Source organism: Leptonychotes weddellii, chromosome 4, assembly GCF_054177405.1.
Source record: "Leptonychotes weddellii isolate Sample4059 chromosome 4, ASM5417740v2, whole genome shotgun sequence".
Taxonomy (NCBI): domain Eukaryota; kingdom Metazoa; phylum Chordata; class Mammalia; order Carnivora; family Phocidae; genus Leptonychotes; species Leptonychotes weddellii.
Window position 1 is genome coordinate 159,435,902 of NC_138372.1, and position 17,824 is coordinate 159,453,725.

Sequence of the window (17,824 nt, forward strand, 5' to 3'; positions counted from 1 at the left end):
GCCACCCGGCCACCCAGCGGGTACACACCGCCGAAGGGGGGCCCCAGAGACGCTGAGTCAGATTTGCTGTCAGTCCCGAGCCAAGCAGGCCTGCGAGCCAGACCTCTCTCTACCACCCTAATAAAGCCAGTGTTTACACAGGGTAGAGGTGCTCATCAGATGTTTTTGCCAATCCCCAAATACGGCCATGGCCAGAGTGTGAGGGGGTGCTTGTTATGTAAGGCCTGTGGCCGGTCCCCAGACAATGCCACTTCCCCGCTTGGCTCTGCGTAACTGCCTAACAACGGGTTACTCATTTCCTCTGGAAAACTTGGCAGGTCGCTCTGCCCCATTTCCTTCTCCTGCCACATCCCTGGGCTTCCTCTACTGAACGTTCTCCAGCTTCCCAGGAACACCACCACCCAGGGCCTGGCCTTTGGCTGTGGATGGGAAGGGATGTTTGGAGCAGGGCCTGCGTCCCGGCTGAGAATGGCGTGAGCCTGCAGCAAGAAGGGGTCCCAGCCACACGTGTGGATGGGGTGCAGGTGGGCAGCTCAGGCCGTCAGGCCGCGCTTCTGCTCCTCCCTCAATCCTGGCAGGTGTGCACCGAGTTGCCTCTCCTCTGTAGGTTTTAGCTCCTTCCTTTCTGCCTCTCTCCTGGCAGAGGGATGGACGAAGGGATGAAGGGATGATAAAAGGGAAATCTGAGATGGATTTCCCTAAGTGAGCATGAACGGTGTACAGCATGCCGAAGTTCGGAATGCATGAGTTTTCTTTCTGTCCCGTCTGCAAGACTTGGAACATGAACATTTGGGAGACCAACCCTGTTTACTCCCTGCAAGCACCAGCTTTATTATACTCCCCCCAGAAATGGCTGAGTCCCAGCCTTCTATGGGCACATCACTGGACTCCAGTTAACTCTGTGCAGGCTAGCTGTTTGGGGGCAGGTTACCTGATGAGTCCCAAGCTACAGCCTTGCTAGCCGCACTCAAGGCCGCTTCTCCACTGTCGATTAAAAAACAACCACATACACACATTTCTGTCTTGATAAGTGCATGAATACAAGCACGCACACATACACACCACACAAACACATGCACGTCCACACACATGTCTATATGCCCCGAGTGCGTGGGGGGCATCGTGCTAAGTGATCGGCATATTTAACTTTTCTTTTTCTGTTTACCAACTGTAAAAGCTTAGGAATTAGGGATATATTTATAAGAACACAAACCCTAGTTAGTAGTTCTTTTCATGGGTTATCTTATCCTCCCAACAACCCTGGAGGTTGATGGTTTTATTCCTGTTTTATAGATGGGAATGGATCCATTTAGAGAGGAGACTCAGCCCTGCTCCCCGCTTTCCCATGGAGAGAGACACTGACCCCGTGAGTGTGGTTCCCTTGGAGGAGCACTCTGGAGGGGCAGAGACCCTCTGTGCGTGTGGGTGGGTTGGAGGTAGGGAGGCAGGTGAAGGCTGGTGGGGCAGAGAGAGGTCTTACTGTATTTGGCTGTGACAGACCCTAAAGACATTTGATCCATCTGTGGCCACCCCGAGACTGAAGGGGTTCTGTTTTGATTTCCTTTCTGCATCCTCTGGGCCTGACCATGCTGAAGAGCCTGGGCGTTGGGAGATCGACAGAGCTGGGTGCAAATCCTGCCACCGTCGCTTTCTAGATGAGTGACCCTAGCCACGTTTGCTTAGTTTCTCAAGTCCTGTATTCTTCATCCATGAAATGTGAATGGTCATCACCTGTGTCTCATAAGGCGAGAGGGTCAGGTGAGATGGGCACGTGATGCCCAGAGCAAGCTGTCAGTTAGCCGTGGGTGTTAATGGAGCTGTGTGTTGCCTGTAAGTAGACATTCAGAGTCACAGACTGGGCTCCAGCTGCAGGGTGCGGCACCCAGCCCCTTTCTCTGCATCGTGGCAGGTCTCCTTCGCCCCAGTGTTGGCTGTCTGCTGAACGTAACTGAGCAGGTGGCTTTTGTATTTGCAGACGGGCAGAGGCGCTTCAGTCTCTTCGTTGGGCATTTCACTGAGTGGCGGTGACTGCGTGAAATTCTTCCGGGGTGGGCACGATCCCGCTCATTCAATCATTTGACCAAAATTTCTCAGATACCACCTTTGCCCCGGGTACCTCTTTCCGCAAAGGGCGGTCAACGAGGCAGCCCCCTCTTCATCTCTCTCAAGCCACCAGCCTGGTGGTGGTGTGGGGTGTTGCCCACAGGGCGTTTTGGGCCCTTCACTCTGTGCTGCCTCCTCCCCAGGAAGGTCTGAGCTCTGGATGATTCCAGACCACTTCATTCAGTACAGCTCTTCTTATGCCTGCAGTGGTTGTTTACAGGTTCCCACAATAGCTTTTAACGGGACTAAGACTTTGTTCTTGGGAAGCAGAGCCACGTGGAGGTGTTGGGAAGGTGATGGAGCTACATTCTTGATGTTTACTTGTCCGCGGTTTACCGGAGAACCGGGAACTGGGGCAGCGTTGATGTTCTGGTCCTTGCTTCTTCATTTTCTGCTTTGGTCGCCGCGGGGCCAGGTGAGCTGGGGTGAAAAATGACCTCGGGCAGTTCTGTTTTGTTATCATGGCCCTCCTGGGTGCCCCAGTGTCCACCCAGGCCCTCTTAGGTCTTCTCTTTTAAGCCCCCCTTCCCTCAGGAAGGGGGTAAACAGCATCGCCTGTGTGCAAGCTGCTGTCCTGTGGTATTGCTCGATTGCTGTTTGTTTCTGAAGGTTACTTTGCTGCTTTTTTTTTTTTAGAGAAGTTCGGTCAGTCTGTGCGCTTGTATGCACTTCTCCTCTAGGTACCCCCGGAGCAGCGGCCGTTTCTAGTAACTACTGTGTGCAGGGCCCTGGGGGGGGGGGTGGTTCACTCACCAGCACTGAGACAGTCCCTGGAAGGACAGGTGCTCTTAACATCCCCTGTTGCGGGGGAGGGAGTGAAGCTTCAGAGACCGAGAGAAAGGGCCTCGTCTGGAGTCAGTGTCGGTCATGTCAGAGTCACATTCAAACCCTGGGTTCTGGGTGCACAGACCAGGGGAAGGTGAGGTGCACGTGGCGAGGGGGAGGTTAACTTAACATTGCTGAACCTCGGTTTTCCTACCTGTGAAGTGAGGTAGTAAGAGTACTCACCCCTTGGGGTCATTGTGAATGTTTATCAAAATCAGATCTTCCCTAGGGGACCAAGAACAGGGTCCAGCATGCAGCATCCATTGCGGCAGCCTGGGGTTATCGGGATCATCCTGGTTCATGTGGATTTGACAAGAGCCGGTGACTCACTGGAAGCCGAGTGATTCTAAAGGGTGTTGGTGGGAGCTGTGGACTCAGGAAGAGACTCTTGGCAGGGGGTGGCCAGCTGTCGAGCTGGTGGTGGAGGGGGTCCGAGGGAGCAGTGCCCTGGGGATGGGCAGACAGTACTTTCCTCCAGCAGGACTGAAGCCCAGAAGTGGCTGTTTGTGCTGAGGAGCTCCCCACCCTGTCAGCCACCTTTGTTGTGCTTTGATGGTCTTTCTTTCTTTCTTTTTTTTTTTTAAAGATTTTATTTATTTCTTTGCCAGAGAGAGAGAGCACAAGCAGGGGGAGTGGCAGGCAGAGGCAGAGGGAGAAGCAGGCTACCTGCGATGTGGGGCTTGATCCCAGGACCCCGAGATCATGACCTGAGCCGAAGGCAGACGCTCAAACGACTGAGCCACCCAGGGTCTTTCTTAGAAAGGAGGAAGGCTGTGTTGGGTGTGGCCACTGACTTCCTACGGCTGCCCCGATTCTGGCTGTGCTGTGAGCCTCTCGGGCTGTCAGATCTGCACCTCCTTCCGTCCTTTGGCACGGGCCAGGCCTGCAGGCTCTGGCCTTGGGGACATGCCGCTCCACCCCCGTGAGTGTCCCTTCTCGAAGGCCGCAGGGGGCGGTGAGCGTGGCTGAGTTCTGGCCGTGTGCTGGGCCAGACTGCTCCCTCTCCTGCTCCCGTGTGAGTGGGGGGCTGGCGGGCACCTTCGAGGAGAGCCTCACCCTGACGGTAGCCTGAGCAGGTCTCTGCTGCACAGCCTGGCCTGGGGACATACCCTTCTTTGCGACCTGGGGATAGCTCCTTCTCTGCAGACCACCTACCCCCCGGATTAGCAGCTTCCTCCTAGACACCCAGCTGGCCTTTGCTTGGCGTCTCCGTCTGCCTTCATATGGACACCTTGGCAGAGTTTTGCACAGGAAAGAACATGCAGATCAGGAAAATGACCACTGTTGTCCCACTTCCTGTCCCCATTTTCAGCCCAGACCGAGTCACCAACCCACGTGCACTTGCAGTCTGCATCATTCGCTGGGTCGTGATCTTATCTGGTTCAGCCGCTTCGTTAGGGGCACCCACTTGGCCTCTATGAGTAAACTGTAAGCAAGGGCAAGGAGCTGAAAGGTCTTGAGTGCATGTCTTGAGATGCTTATAGCTGCCTTACCCGGTGTCATTCTTCTGGGAATCACATAGGCATGTTACTTTTGTTCAGACCTGAAGCTCAGAAAGGTAAGACATTTTTCAGTATCACTCACTGAGCAAGGGACAGAGCTGGAATGTGACCCGTGGTGTTTCTGTCACCCCAAATCATGACCTTTTATGTGCTCTGTCCTCGTCAAAGCCTGTTTGGAGACGGGTGCGGTGATGTCAACGTCTCTCCGTTCTTCCCCTCCTGGCACTTGTCCTGGGCCTTCTAGGACCCGCCTCTTTGGCTGGTTGTACCTGGCTTTGCAGCCTCCTCAGGCAGCCTCCTGGGGCGCTTACCAGGAGCAGAGCCATTCAGCGAATGACGGGTCTTTGCACAGAGGTGGGGCTGGTGTGGGGTCCAGTGTTCTCCTTGTCCCCCATTCCCCTCCCGATCTGGAATTGATGCCACCCTTAGTGGAGGCTAAGAGGAGTCGACAGTGAGCACATGTGACTGAGGTTAAAAATAGCCCTTTCCGGGAGAAGCGTGTGACATGCGCAGCTTCAGGCCCCTGAGGGGGTCCTATTCTGGGACGGAGAAGCCCGGATTGCGTCGAGTTTCTTCTTGGCCAGAGATGAAGCTTATTCGTGTCAACACTGTATCCATGGCACTCTGTTTAAGATGAACAAGAGGAGCCCCAGAAAATTTGGGGGCTCGTGACGGGAACTCAAGGCCTCACTCTGTGCTTACAGCCCATGGCTCTAAATTTGAAAACTCCCAGCAAGACAGATTGCATAGACAGGTTACCTGTAAGATTCCTTTGGGGTTCTGATATATTTTTTTTTCCCTTAAGGTATTTAAAGAAAAATGACACCTTAAAGCAGCAAGGCCGTTTGTTCTCTGGAAAAGGTGTAAGCGTCCCCAGAAATGAATGAAAATCCCAGGCTGTTTTTACAAATAGGTGATATTTTGGGTTGCACTTTGTTATCTCATCCTGGAGTCTGTGTGTGGCCACTGTTGTGACGTGGCAGAATGGACCTTAGGCTCTCAGAGAAGGTTCCTGTTGCCTGTCTCCCTTGAGCAGTGCCTTGAGCAGTGAGGTGGACAGAGCAGGCCTCATGGCCATGTGACAGGTGGAGAGATGGAGACCGGGTAGGATGGAATGATGTGGGGTGGTGAGATGTCGTGGGAGCCCCTTCTCTTTTCCGGTGTTTAATTTCTTCATTGGTGAGGATTGGCTGTGGGGCCTGGACTAGAGGGTCTTCTTGCTTCATCTTTGTCTCTGCTATGGCTTTGTGGTTATCGAGGAGGAGAGACTGGGTCTATTTCAGCTACTCAGTGACTTTTCCCTCCTCCCATTCTTCTCATTTAACCAAACTCTGTGGAGCTCCCTATTTTAGGGGTTGGGCTCATGCCCTTCCCTACCAGCACCATGGCCCCACGCCCTGATCTGATCTGGGAACGTGCACCAGCAAAAAGGTACCTGCCCGTTATGGACAGAGGACACTGGGTGGAGTGGCCTGGATGGGGTAAGTCAGCTGGAGAAAGATCACATCAGGAAGCATCGAGCTGAGCCGCCAGGTGGGAGTTTTTCGAAGCTTGGGTCCCTGGGCATGCTGTGCTCAGCAAAGCCTGCCTTTGATTCCCAGAGCACTTACAGTCCTAGTTGACCACACTCCACCAAACCTCATTCCGAGGTACCTGGGTGTCCCTGGTGCAGGCCAGTCATGATGATGGTTCTTGGTAAGTGGGTGCTGAACCCACAGGTTCTCTCCTTTGAGGGGCCGGTGGGCAGCCGTCTTGGTGTTTGCATTTTGCCACAAGGGACACTGAGAGTTGAAGAGGTAAAGCGGCTTGCTGAAGGCCACGGGCTGGTATGGATGACAGAGACGCAGGCTCAAGGCCAGGAAGGGTCTGTGGATTTTTCGTGTAATGCCCAGAGCCTCAGAGCCTGGAGAAAGGAAAGCTTTTCCTTTCTTTTAGGGAAGTCCATGGTCACCTGCCTGCTGGAATCCCTGTTTTTCATCTTTCCCTAGGTCTCCCCCGGGGGGTGAGAGTACTCAAGCAATCAGAGTATATGGTGCCAAGGTCTGGGGTCCTCCTGCGGTGCCAGGCCTGAACCCTGCATTTTGTGAGGTCTCAGGGGGGCCCGTGGGCAGGCCCAGATAGTGGGACAAGAGTCGTCTTCTTGGGGAAGCAGCTCGTTATGAATTGCTCTGGAAGCATTTCAGTATTTTAACGTGATGGCAGGTGGGTGGGTGCCTGCCGAGCGCTGGGCCTGGTCTCTCCAGGCTCGTTGTTATTACCACCGTCCAGGCCCGGGCAAGACAGAACTATCCCCTTAGTTTTCCTGAGACAAGTTGTATGTTCTTTTATTTTTATTCTTTTTCGCAATTTCAGTTTAAAGTAACTGTATGTAAAGAGAAACTCTGGGTAGAGTAAGTCCAGAGGTGGCCTCTGCATTGTCCTCTAGGAACTTGATTTGAAATCGTTCTTCCATAAGACTGCAGAGCAGTGTGGCAGGACCAGGGGTCCCTGGAGCCGTCCTGCCACCGCCAGGTACTGGCCGGCCCCTTGCTGGCTCTGTGGCCTGCGGCCCCGTGATTTGTCTTCTCCTGTGTACCCTTCGTGTGGCTGTGAATGCTTTTTACCTGGTGCATTTGTTTTCTGGCTGTGACGAATGACCACAGACTTGGTGCCCACACAGCCCCATTTATCATCATGCAGTTCTGTGGGGTTGGAGGTCTGACAGGGGTCTCACTGGGCTGGGATCAGGGTGTCCGTGGGTTGCACTCACTTCTGCAGGCTCTAGGGGAGGGTCTGTTTCCCTGCTCCTGCCAGTTGTTGGCAGACTTCAGGCGCTGGCCCATGTAGGACTGAGATCCCTGTTTTCTTGCTGGCTGTCAGCTGGGAGCTGTATCTGGCTCCCAGAAGTGGCCCATATCCTTGGCTTGTGGCCTCCTCCCTCCATGGTCAAGTCCAGCAGCCGTGGGTCCAGTGCCTTTCGTGTTTCCTTCTTATCTCTCTGATCCCAGGGCAGAAAGGTCTTCTGATTTCAAGGATGCCTGTGATTAGGTTAGCACACCCTGATAATCCAGAATAATCCCCAGCTCAAGGCCCTTAGCCTGAATCATATCAGCAAAGTTCCCTTTGTCAGGGAGGTAACAGAGTCACAGGCTCTGGGAATTAGGACGTGGACATCTCTTTTTTTTGTGGGGGCAGGGGATTATTCTGCCCCACCGTGCCCTGAGGGAAGTTAATTGTGAAGTGCTTAAAATGATAGGTGGAAGCCTCTGGAATTGCCAGCATTCAACTGTTGACCTACAAAAAAGGCAGCCTTATTATATCTAGTCTACAATAAATCCTCCGTGAAATTTTGCTTTTGTAATTCCAGTGGTGGAAACTTCATGCTTTATTGAGCTGATTTGCTATTGTTCTAGTTTCCTATTACTGGGTATTCCTTTTTTAAAGTTGTTATTAGTATTATTTTGGTATTTTAATGCTGATGGTGAACATCCTGATACACTTCGTGATCATTGTGTCTTTAACAAACTGCGGACTGCTGATTTGGGGGACTGTTTTTTTCCTCTTTACTCTGTATCTCCCCTCCCCTGGCTCGGTGAATGGCTCCTGTTCCCAGCCTCTGGCAGGCCTGGAAGTGCCCCCCTTCCACTGCCAGCCCCTCTTCCATAATATAGATGTGCAGTGGGACTTCACCCCCTTGGGACGTGGCAGTCCCTCTCCCTCTTCCAGGGACTGTCCCTCTGGATTTTCTTGGACCTTTTGCTCTTTGAAGCACGTGTGGAAGGCGCTGTCCCTGTGGGCCTGTGTTCGGGGACCAGTGACACCAGGACTCCCTCCCACGGGCAGCCTGAACTCCAGGCCCCCACACCCACAGACTCGTGGCTGCCCTTGGAGTGTGATTCTGTGTCCCCAGCTCTGTCGCTCCCTGTGTGTGGTTCTTCTTCACATGGCTGTGCATAGGCTGGATACTCACTCTGATCAGCTCCTACCAATCCCTGTTCACGGAAGTGGGTGGGATCTCTGAGAATTGGCTTGACTTGCCTCAAACGGGTGAGCTGACCTCTCAGCCCAGGTTTGTCTGCCCGTGACCCCAGGAGAGGATTCAGACCCAGTTCTCTGTTTCTTACCCCACAGCCGTTCTTAAGAACACTTCTTGGTTGTGTGTGACCACTTAGCAAGTGGAGGGAAGGTGCCTAATTTATATCTTTGTGCATGGACACTGATGTCACCCACCTTCTCGCCTTTGACCCAGTAGCAGCCCTCACCCATTCTACAGCTAGTGAAACTGAGGCCCAGGAGGGTACAGGGCTTTCTTGTGGTCACACCAGGTACTGGTGACCAGAATTAGTGATAGGAACCTGGTAAGGTGGAGCAGAGTGAGCTGGGTTCAAATGCTGACTTGGCTTCCCAGGGGTGCTTACCAGGTAAAGTGACAGATGACCTGCAGCTTTGTTGTCTTTCGAGGGAGAAGGGCCATTGGGATCAAATCCTGCTTTGAGGCCGGGCATCGGTTCTCTCACCCTAGCTGCTCGTCTGGGGTGGCCCTTGAGGAGCCCAGCAGTGAGGTTCTACAAGCTGATCTTTCACCTCTGGTTATTATTCTTGGGATCAAGCAGGGAGCCAGGCCTGACTCGGGGCCTCCTGGGCAAGCTCAATGACCTGTCTTTCCAGCTCTCTTTTTTATTATGTCTGGAGGCTCTCTCCGGAGGTCCTCAAAGAAGAGAAAGTGCTATTGTGGGGGCTTTGGACCTTCCCAACCCATCTGGCGGCTCTGGGATGTCTCAACCGGCATTTTCCTGGGGAGAAAGCACTCAAGTCCTGCGATTCAGAGGGTGTTCCTGCACATTGGCACCACCCCCAGATCCAGCCTAGGCTCTGACACAGAATAGGCTCTCCGCGGGATTCAGGGAGAGAGTGGAGTTCTCAGGGGGTCCTGGCGTCATTACTTCCCGCGTTGAATCAGCTCAGGTCTCACTTCTGGCCCAACCTTTGTGAGGCTTCGGTGGGTACGTTAGCCCCGAGGATGATGGGTGTTAAGTTTCAGTGAAAATTAATAAGTACTGTTTTGTTGTATTGAGAAATACAGAAGCTCTCCTTGTAGGACATCCAGACCGTGAAGATGCTGAAGACACGTGGAAGGTCGAGAGCAGCCTCGGCATTCTTGATGTGTTGGACCAGATCACTCACTGTAGGGCCGTCCTGTGCATTGTAGGATCTATAGCCACATCCCTGGCCTCTACCCACTAGATGCCAGTATTACCATCCCCCCAGATCCCAGCCCCCCCCCCGTTGTGACAATCCAAAATGTTTTCAGACACTGACGAATATTCCCTTGGGGAGTGGGGCCCAAATCACACTTTGTTGAGAACCAGTGGTCTAGATGTGTTTTGTCTCCCCAGGTAGTAGGGTTGACCTAGACTCTTCCACAGAGCCTAAAAACAGAAAGGTTGACCAGTAGCTTGGTCTAGGGAAAAGAAACCCGAGTTAAGTGTTTAAACTGAATCTCATGCCAAATACACAGGATGAGCGTCCTTCTGTTTCCCAGCCGTGTGACATTGCGCATATTACTCAACATCTCAGAGCAGCTAGCTCCTCTTCTGTAAAAGAGAAGAATGATCCCGTGCCCTTAAGGATGAAAGATAAGGTGGTCCAGGGCTTCACATTCCATAGGCGCTCAAGAAAAAATAGGGGCCGTATTTAGGATTAGTAATGGAAGGCATCCTAAGGAAAGCATATCTGGCTCTTGTGCAAGATTCATTGGACTATTTTTGTGTTTAATTATAGAGAAGGGAATGTAAGTTATCAAGATCTCAGCTCTTAAGCCGGTGTGACTGAGGGGCTGCACACGGACTGCGTTTGAAGAGCCCGCTGCGGGTTGGGTTTCTGTGGCAGCCACGTGCTGGCCACGTGACCGTTCTCAGATTTCGCCATCTCAGTTTCTTCGTCTGTGAAATGGGGGCGATAAGACTCTTGACCTCACAGGGCACTGTGAGGCTTCAGCGAAATCACGGAGAGCATCTGCCCACCGCTGTTCTTGTCCGGAGGTGACCTTTGAGGCTCTGTTGTCCAGTGCTCTGTTGGACGCCGGACTGGGCCCTTCACCAGCTCTGGGGCAGCTTAGCTGGGAAACTTCCCAGGGAGCACACTGGGTGCAGTGGAGTGTGGGAAGTTCTTCTTTCTCCTCTGACTTTGGGGTCCTCCTTGATTTCGATCTCTCTGCCACCATCTCATGTTTTTTATGGTGTCCCTGGTTCCATCCCAGCGGATCAGGCGTTGGAGGGGAGGGTGCCCCCAAAACAAAGACAAAGGCGCCAGCTTGTTCCCCCTGCCACCCGTACGGAGGCCGATGCCCGCGGCAGGAACTGTGGCCATATGGCCAGCAGGATGCCTCGCTGGGAACAGTCCGCCTGGCCCCTTTGAAGCAGTTTTAAGACCAATTTGGTAACTTGATTTGGAAAGTGGTATCGATGACTCCGAGGCTGCGGGCTGCTCATTAGCCGCCTTCTGGGCCCTGCAAATTGGGTTAAGTGGAATGAAATCGCTTCTCCCCTCCCTGGGCTCATGGCTGAGGTCCAGGCCCCATTGTAATGAGAACCTCTCCTGGGCAAAGGACATTGAAAAGCTTTCCGGGGAGTCTGGCACTGTGTTTTCATATGTGAATTCTGCTTTCCCCTGGAGGGCAAGGCAGGAGTCTGATAAGACATAAAAATGAAGTGGGTGAGTGAGCGCAGAGCGGGGAAAGTCGGGTCAGAAGAGAACGAACAATGAACGGTTGTGAAGTATTTTTCAAGGGCTGGCTATCCTTCCCCTCTTGAGAGATACCGTGCTTGATGCCTTTCCTTTCTTCCTTCCGTCTTCCTCCCCACCCCCCATTACCAACAGTGCTTCGAGGAACATCCTCCTGCTCCCTGGGACACATGTGTGAGCTCGCCTCTAGGGTTTACACCCCAAGGTGACATTGCTACCTCCTGATGAGCATTCCCCATTTTACAGATGCTGCCAAATCTCTTTCCAGAACAATGGAGCTGATTTACACTCCCACCCTCTGTACACAGGAGCCCCGTTTTCCCCACCTGGTTGCCCATGTCCCATACGTCAGGTTTTCACCGTTTTGCGTGAGACGCAGTTTCTGGTAGTTTCCCTGATGGCTAGGGGGGAGAAGGATGAGCCCCCCTGTCTGTGTGCATGCACCTGCCCTGGGAGGAAGGCTCCCAAAGGCAGCCTGAATCATCACGGCCCCCTGCTCATCCCCTGACTCCCAGGAAGACTGGTAGATTCATCTATCCCTGTCTGAAGTGATTCCCCTGCCCAGTTCACGTTTGTTGGTGAGGGGTGTCCGACCCATCCCTAAGCGGTTTTCTCTACCATTTAACTGCACAGGGTTCCGATTTCTTTAGGAAATTGGGAAACTATCCCACTGTTCATCCCATTCCTTCATGTCCCCCCCGCCCCCCCTTCAACTAACCAACACGTACTGAGCATTTCATTCAGCACAGGATGCAGAAGGAAAGTCCTGGGGTTGAGGCTGGCTGCTAGGACTTGCTGCCCTGCCCTTTACCAGCCCCGTGGCCTAGGGAGAGGCCTGTGAGCTTTCCAGGCAACCATTTGCTTCTCTGTACTGCAGGACTGAAGCTGCCATCCTCAACAAGTAGATGGTGCCCGAAGGTGTTTAGATACATGCATGGAGGCAGCGCTCGCTGGGATACCCCTGCAGAACCCTGCAGGCCAAACTGCCACTGGTCTCTCTGGGTGCAGTCCACCCTAGTTGAATTTGGAGGCCACATGGATATGGACGGAGCTTATGGTGGTTGGCCTTTCTGCTCATGGTTATTCACCCAAAGCGGCCAAGCAGTTATTATGCACCAGCTACCCCATGCATTCTCTGGAGTACCTTATATCAGTTAGATACTATTCTAACTGCTAGGGATGTGATAATAAGCAAACACAGAGACACGTTCTGCCCTTGGGTGGCTCTAGTCTAGTGGGGGAGAGAGAGCAAAGCATTAGGATTTGTAGGAAGGAGAATTCAGTGCTAAGAAAACATCTTCACGTCTCCCAGATGTTTCCAGGTGACCTTGTCACTCAATAGATAGGAAGCAGGGGCAGTGTTTATTGCTTTGGTAACTGTGGTTTGTCTCTGAGAGAGTGCTGATCCCCAAGGAGGGGAAAAGAAAGAGACCATGGCAATATTAATTGGGAAGAAAAAGGATGGCTAACATTTATTGAGCACTTATTGGGGGCCAGACCTTCTTATAAGTGCTCGGTGCAAATAAGGCAGGGAACGTTACTATCCCGCTTTTCCGGATAAGCGGGCTGAGTTCACAGTAGCAGTCTGCCCACAGGGCCGGAGCACAGGGGCCCAAGTTTGGGAACGGTGCCTTTCTTTTATCTGAAAGTGTCTGTGGCTGGTCCCATGTTGCTTGCATCCCTACAGATCCCAGAAAAGCGAGTCCAGCTGTCTTCAGCCTGCATTTGAGCGTGCTGCTCTCCCTCTGACACTGTCACCTTACTCTTGAGTGCCCTTGTCCCCAGTTTTCTTCAAGCAGCAAGCCTCTAGGAATGATTCTATTCATTTATATAATAGGCATTAATTAAAATGAAGACTTTGTTTTCATTGCACCTTTGCAAAGTTAAACCCTTGGTCACTTTTTCATGTGTGTCTTATTTATGAAAGGGGTGATCCGTTGTTGAAGGCCTGTCACATGGCGATCTTTTCTTACCTTGTAACAACTAGATGGGTATTTTCTTCATTTGCACTAGGAAATAGAGGCTCAGAGAGGTTTGGTAGCTCACCCCAATCACACAGCTGGGTTGAATGGATTCAAGGCCCCAAATGTTTGGCTTTTGATGTCTGCATTCTTATTCCCTCATTGGGAAATAATTGGGTCAGGGGTGGCAAATGCAGTTGGTTGATGTGAAGAGATAGTTACTGTTCCCTGAAAGCTGATCGAGACAGTCTGGGTAAAACACAGCTGTGAACAAGCCCTTTAAAAGTTCTTTTGTTCTGGAACCCTGTGCTGCTTTCTGACCTCTCTGCTGTGTTTTCTTCTCGCTCTCCCCTGCTCAGCCCAAGGCCCAGGCAGGCACAGCGAGCCTGCAGATCTGTGGGTCTCAGTTTGCTTACCTCTGAAGTGGGTATAGTTGTGACCGCCTGTTTTACATTTGCGAGAATGCTGAACTCCGGTAGAGTCTCGCCCAGCCCTGCCTTTTAGTAGCTTTGATACCTGGAGCAGGTTTCTGGACGAGTCCGGACCTCATCCGCTGTGTATTGAGTACCTACCAGATGCTGAGTCTGGTGACAGAAAACAGGAGAAAAGAAACTCTTACAGTCCAGTGATTTTTCCAAGAACCTGTGCTTTAAATGGTGGGGACATGGCACGTACATGTGTTAGCATTTTCATTCTCTTGGGCAGCTCTTGAGTGATGAAGCACTTTCTCTCAAGGTAGAAAACTCAGACACATCTCCTCGTTGTACCCCAGTTCCTGGTGGAAGGGCAAAGCAAAGGTCTCCTTCAGATTTCGTTCTTTGTTCATTCTGGTTTCTTCATCCCTGACCTGGAGAGCTTGATGGCCAGTAGGGGCTGATTGTGTCCCCTCTAAAATCCTTACATTGAAGTCCTAAGCCCCGGTACCTCAGAATGTGATGGTTTTGGATATAGGGTCTTAAAAGACGTAATTGAGTTAAATGAGATCATTATGGTGCATTCTAATCCAGTGTGATTGGTGTCCTCACAAGAAGAGGAGAGTAGGACACAGACTTACACACAGGGAAGACCTCAAGATGACACAGGGGAAGTCGGCCATCTATGAGCCATGGAGAGCAGCCTCACAGGAAGCCAGTCTCCCCAGGGCCTTGATCGTCCAGCCTCTAGAATTGTGAGAAAGGACATTTCTGTTGTCTAAGCTGCCCATTCCGTGGTATGCGTCTGGCAGCCTGAGCTGACCGACGTAGTGACCATGAGCGGCTGTCCCTCTCTGAGCCCCTTTGCCTTTGCTGTAGGAGGGGGGTGTTAGGATTTCAGCCTCAGGGACGCCTGGGTGGCTCAGTTGTTAAGCGTCTGCCTTCGGCTCATGTCATGATCCCAGGGTCCTGGGATCGAGCCCTGCATCGGGCTCCCTGCTCAGCGGGGAGCCTGCTTCTCCCTCTCCCACTCCTCCTGCTTGTATTCCCTCTCTCGCTGTGTCTCTCTCTTTCAAATAAATAAATAAAAATCTTTTAAAAAAAAAGGATTTCTGCCTCACAGGCTAGGTCGGGGTGAGGTAGAGTAACCTACAGGCATTGCGAGTTCACTATTGGTCAAGCCCTGTTCTAGCCCTTTCTGTGTCTGAACACACTTAATGCTCGTGTGCACCCTCTCGGGGAGGGGCAGGGGTGGATATTATCGTTCTCATTGCACAGATGAAGGAAGTGGGGCGCAGAGCTGTTACTTAACTTCCCTGGTGCTACTCAGAAAGCAGTGGGCAGCCCGCATGGGGACTCTTGTGTTTGGTCTCTGGAGCCTGCCTAGCGGATCATTGTGTCGTCCTGGCTCTTACAGCAAGGAGACACATGTACGGGAAGGAGCCTGCAAGGGAGTGCCGGCCAGCTGCCGTGGGGAAGGAGCATAGAACCCCTGTGTCTGGACCTTCTCTCGTCTGCACTGAGTTGATGTCGTGTGGATCCCAGGAGCTGTGGGTACACTGTGTGTGCGTGTGCATATGTGTATCTGTCTGCCTGTCTTCTCCCCTCCCTGTTTTGGGTCCCAGCACCTCCTTCCCTGTTACCCCCATGAGCCTCCTCTCACTGTTTATCCTCCCTCCTCATCCCTGATCTTAATTGACTTTGGCTTCTGTCCCGGAACAGCCTGGCGCCCAGACCTGCCGAGCTTCGGTCGCACCTCAGATGGTTAAGCAGAGGGCAGCTTTTAGTAAATGACACGTGCCTGCGAATCCGTCCTCTCCTCCCTGGCCTCGTCCCCGCCTTTGTCACCCTTTGTAGTTTTGAGGGCTCTGGAGCCTCTGCCTCTTTTAGAGAGCATCTCTCATCGCTGGCCGGTGAGTGTCAGGCCCCAGGGACGGGGAGGCCCGCGGCGGCTCCGGAGTTACTCAGGCCTTACGGTAAAAACGCATCACCCTGAACACGGGCCAGCCGAGGCCTGGACCCAAACCCTGCCCTGCCCGCGCAGCTGGATCCTGCAGCCAGGCCTTAGTCACTGGCCAGAGAGACTGTCCTTGTTCAGGCTGAGGCCGACCCCTCCTTGGACAGCCCTGCTTCCTGGCACAGCTTCGTGCTGGAGGACGTGGACTCTCCCTCCGACATCCGGCCAGGGGAGCGCTCATTTGTCGAGCACTTAGCAAGTGTCAGATGCTGCGCCGGCCACTTTACAAACATCTTCTCGTTCACTTCTCTCAGGAGACCTCTGGGGCGGGTGCTCTTCCCATCTCCCTCCCACGAAGAGGAGGCCAGCTCAGCCGCCGGAAGGCTAACAAGAGAAGGTAGCTCATCTGACTTGGGTGATGCTGGGTGCCAGGTACCTCTCTAGACTCCCACGAGCCCTTGTGTGCCGTGAGGCCTGTTTCACGGGCGGAGAGACCAGACCCCAGCGTTTCTGGGTCCCCTGGCTCGCGCAGGCGTGGGGTCTGCCTGTCTAGCCTTCGCCACAGAGCTGTGCCGTAACTCGAGGACACGTCAGCAGAGGTTTCCAGGTGGGCCTGCCCGGCCCCCAGACTCTAGAGTGTGGAAGTTCTCCACTGCCCCACGGGGCCCGCGTGGGACGGACGGGTGGAGCTTCGCATTTTCTCAAATGGGCACCAGGGAAAGGGCTATGTGGTTTGCCAAGCGCAGGTGGCGAATTTGCTTAAGGGACTGAAGGGTGAAGAGACAGCTGGGAGTCACATATGGCAGAGATGGGCCCTGCAGCACTGACCTTCACTCCGAGGGCCTGGGCCCCTCCTTCCTGGCCCCTTGGCACATGCCCAAGGTGCTGCTGCCCTGTGACCAGGCCCCTGGGTGCGCTCCCTGGGCCCACAGTCCCTCCTCCCCACCTGTCTTCTAGGTCCCCTCGAAGAGGCGGGGGCGACAGTGGAAGTCAGCGCCCGCCTGCTCAGCACTTTCACACTTTAGGAGACATTTCACAGATGCGAGCTCATTCCATTGAGCAATCACATGGGAATTCCAGCCCCCATTTCAGGGAACGGGGACTGGAGGCTTCCACAGAAGGGAAGTGTCTGCCTGCGAGCCGCCCCCACTCCTGCTACCCCACCGAGCTGCTGGAGCTCAGCAGTCCTCCAGCCAAGGGCTCCCTGCACAGAAGCATCCAGGCTCGTGTCGGCCCTGCTACTCGAGCCCCGGCTGTGGGCGTGGGTGCAGGGCTGTGAGCGGGAAGCTCAGGCAGGGCCGCGGGGTGGAGTCGATGCAGGACTTAGAACAATCAAAAGGAAGATAGCCTTCCAGTGTGGGGCGGACATCTAAGTAGCACCAGGAGATCACGGGATGGTCTGGAGATTAGAGCGGAGCGAGGCTCCTGGAAGGAGAAATGACAAGGCGGGCCCCAGAGGGGAGCAGTATTAGCCACAGCGGCTATCCCTGGGCAGTCATCTGCCTCGATGGTGCCGGAACCTCACGGCCCTCACGGTGCTGGTCCTCAGCATCGCCCTTGGAGGAGGAAGCCCTTGCCCCATTTTGCAGACTGAGAAACACACCCAGGATTCAGCCCAGGGCTGACCCCAAACCTCCCTTCTTCCCTCCCTGCTTTTGCTCAAAAACAGAATTTCTTTAATGTTGCTCTAGAAAAGTTTACATTTTTAAAAAAATTAAATTTCTTTCTGCGATGCTTGGCTTGTGACAGATTGCAGATCAAGAGCCAGATTTGGGTCTTGCCGCCCAGTAGGCTCAGAAAGGCTCGTCTCAGGGGAGGCTGGGGGAGCCTGCGGTTTCACCGTCTCAGCAGAGATGGGGGACCTGTTAACCTGCCTTAGAAGCTAATAAAAAAATCCCAGTGAGATCATGTCTGTTAAAGCCCTTTGAGCTCCCCGAGCGCTGAGGCTGTATTAACACGCACCCTTATTACTGCTTACTCAGCAAAGATGTCTCCAGGGTGCAAAGCCCATTCCCTCCTTCCAGCCCCCTTGTTTCCTTATGCGTTTTCTTTGATGCTTCCTTTGCCTCTTGAATATCTGCCAATTTTTTGCTAACCTGTTATCCTGGAAGGCACAGGCGTATGTTGGGCACTTCTGTTGGCTGAGCCTTGTGTATCCGTTGACTCCTTTAGGCCTTACGGCCATCCTGGGCAGCGAGATGCATGCACACCCCGTTTGCAGGTGAGGCACCCGAGGTCCAGGCTGGGGAGGTCAGCAAGGTCACAGCTTAGAGCAGCGAACCCGCTCCCGAGGTGTGTTTACCAGGTCACACCTTGCCGAGATCATGTCTGCGTTTTCCA

General features: G+C 53.3%; 1 protein-coding gene across 30 annotated transcripts in view; it reads left to right on the plus strand.

Moving 5' to 3' along the window:
• The window catches only part of LOC115938771 (uncharacterized), a 331,027-nt gene that overhangs the window by 96,664 nt on the left and 216,539 nt on the right, over window positions 1–17,824 (plus strand). For 26 of the 30 annotated variants that reach the window (XR_014144403.1, XR_014144411.1, XR_014144392.1 and 23 more), the window contains exon 3: window positions 14,952–15,077. The exons of 3 other annotated variants lie outside the window; for them this stretch is intronic. The gene's annotated coding sequence lies outside the window, so the exon portion shown is untranslated. Of the gene's footprint in view, window positions 1–14,951; window positions 15,082–17,824 lie in introns of all 30 variants that reach the window. One more of the 30 variants, XR_014144417.1, reaches the window with a different exon arrangement.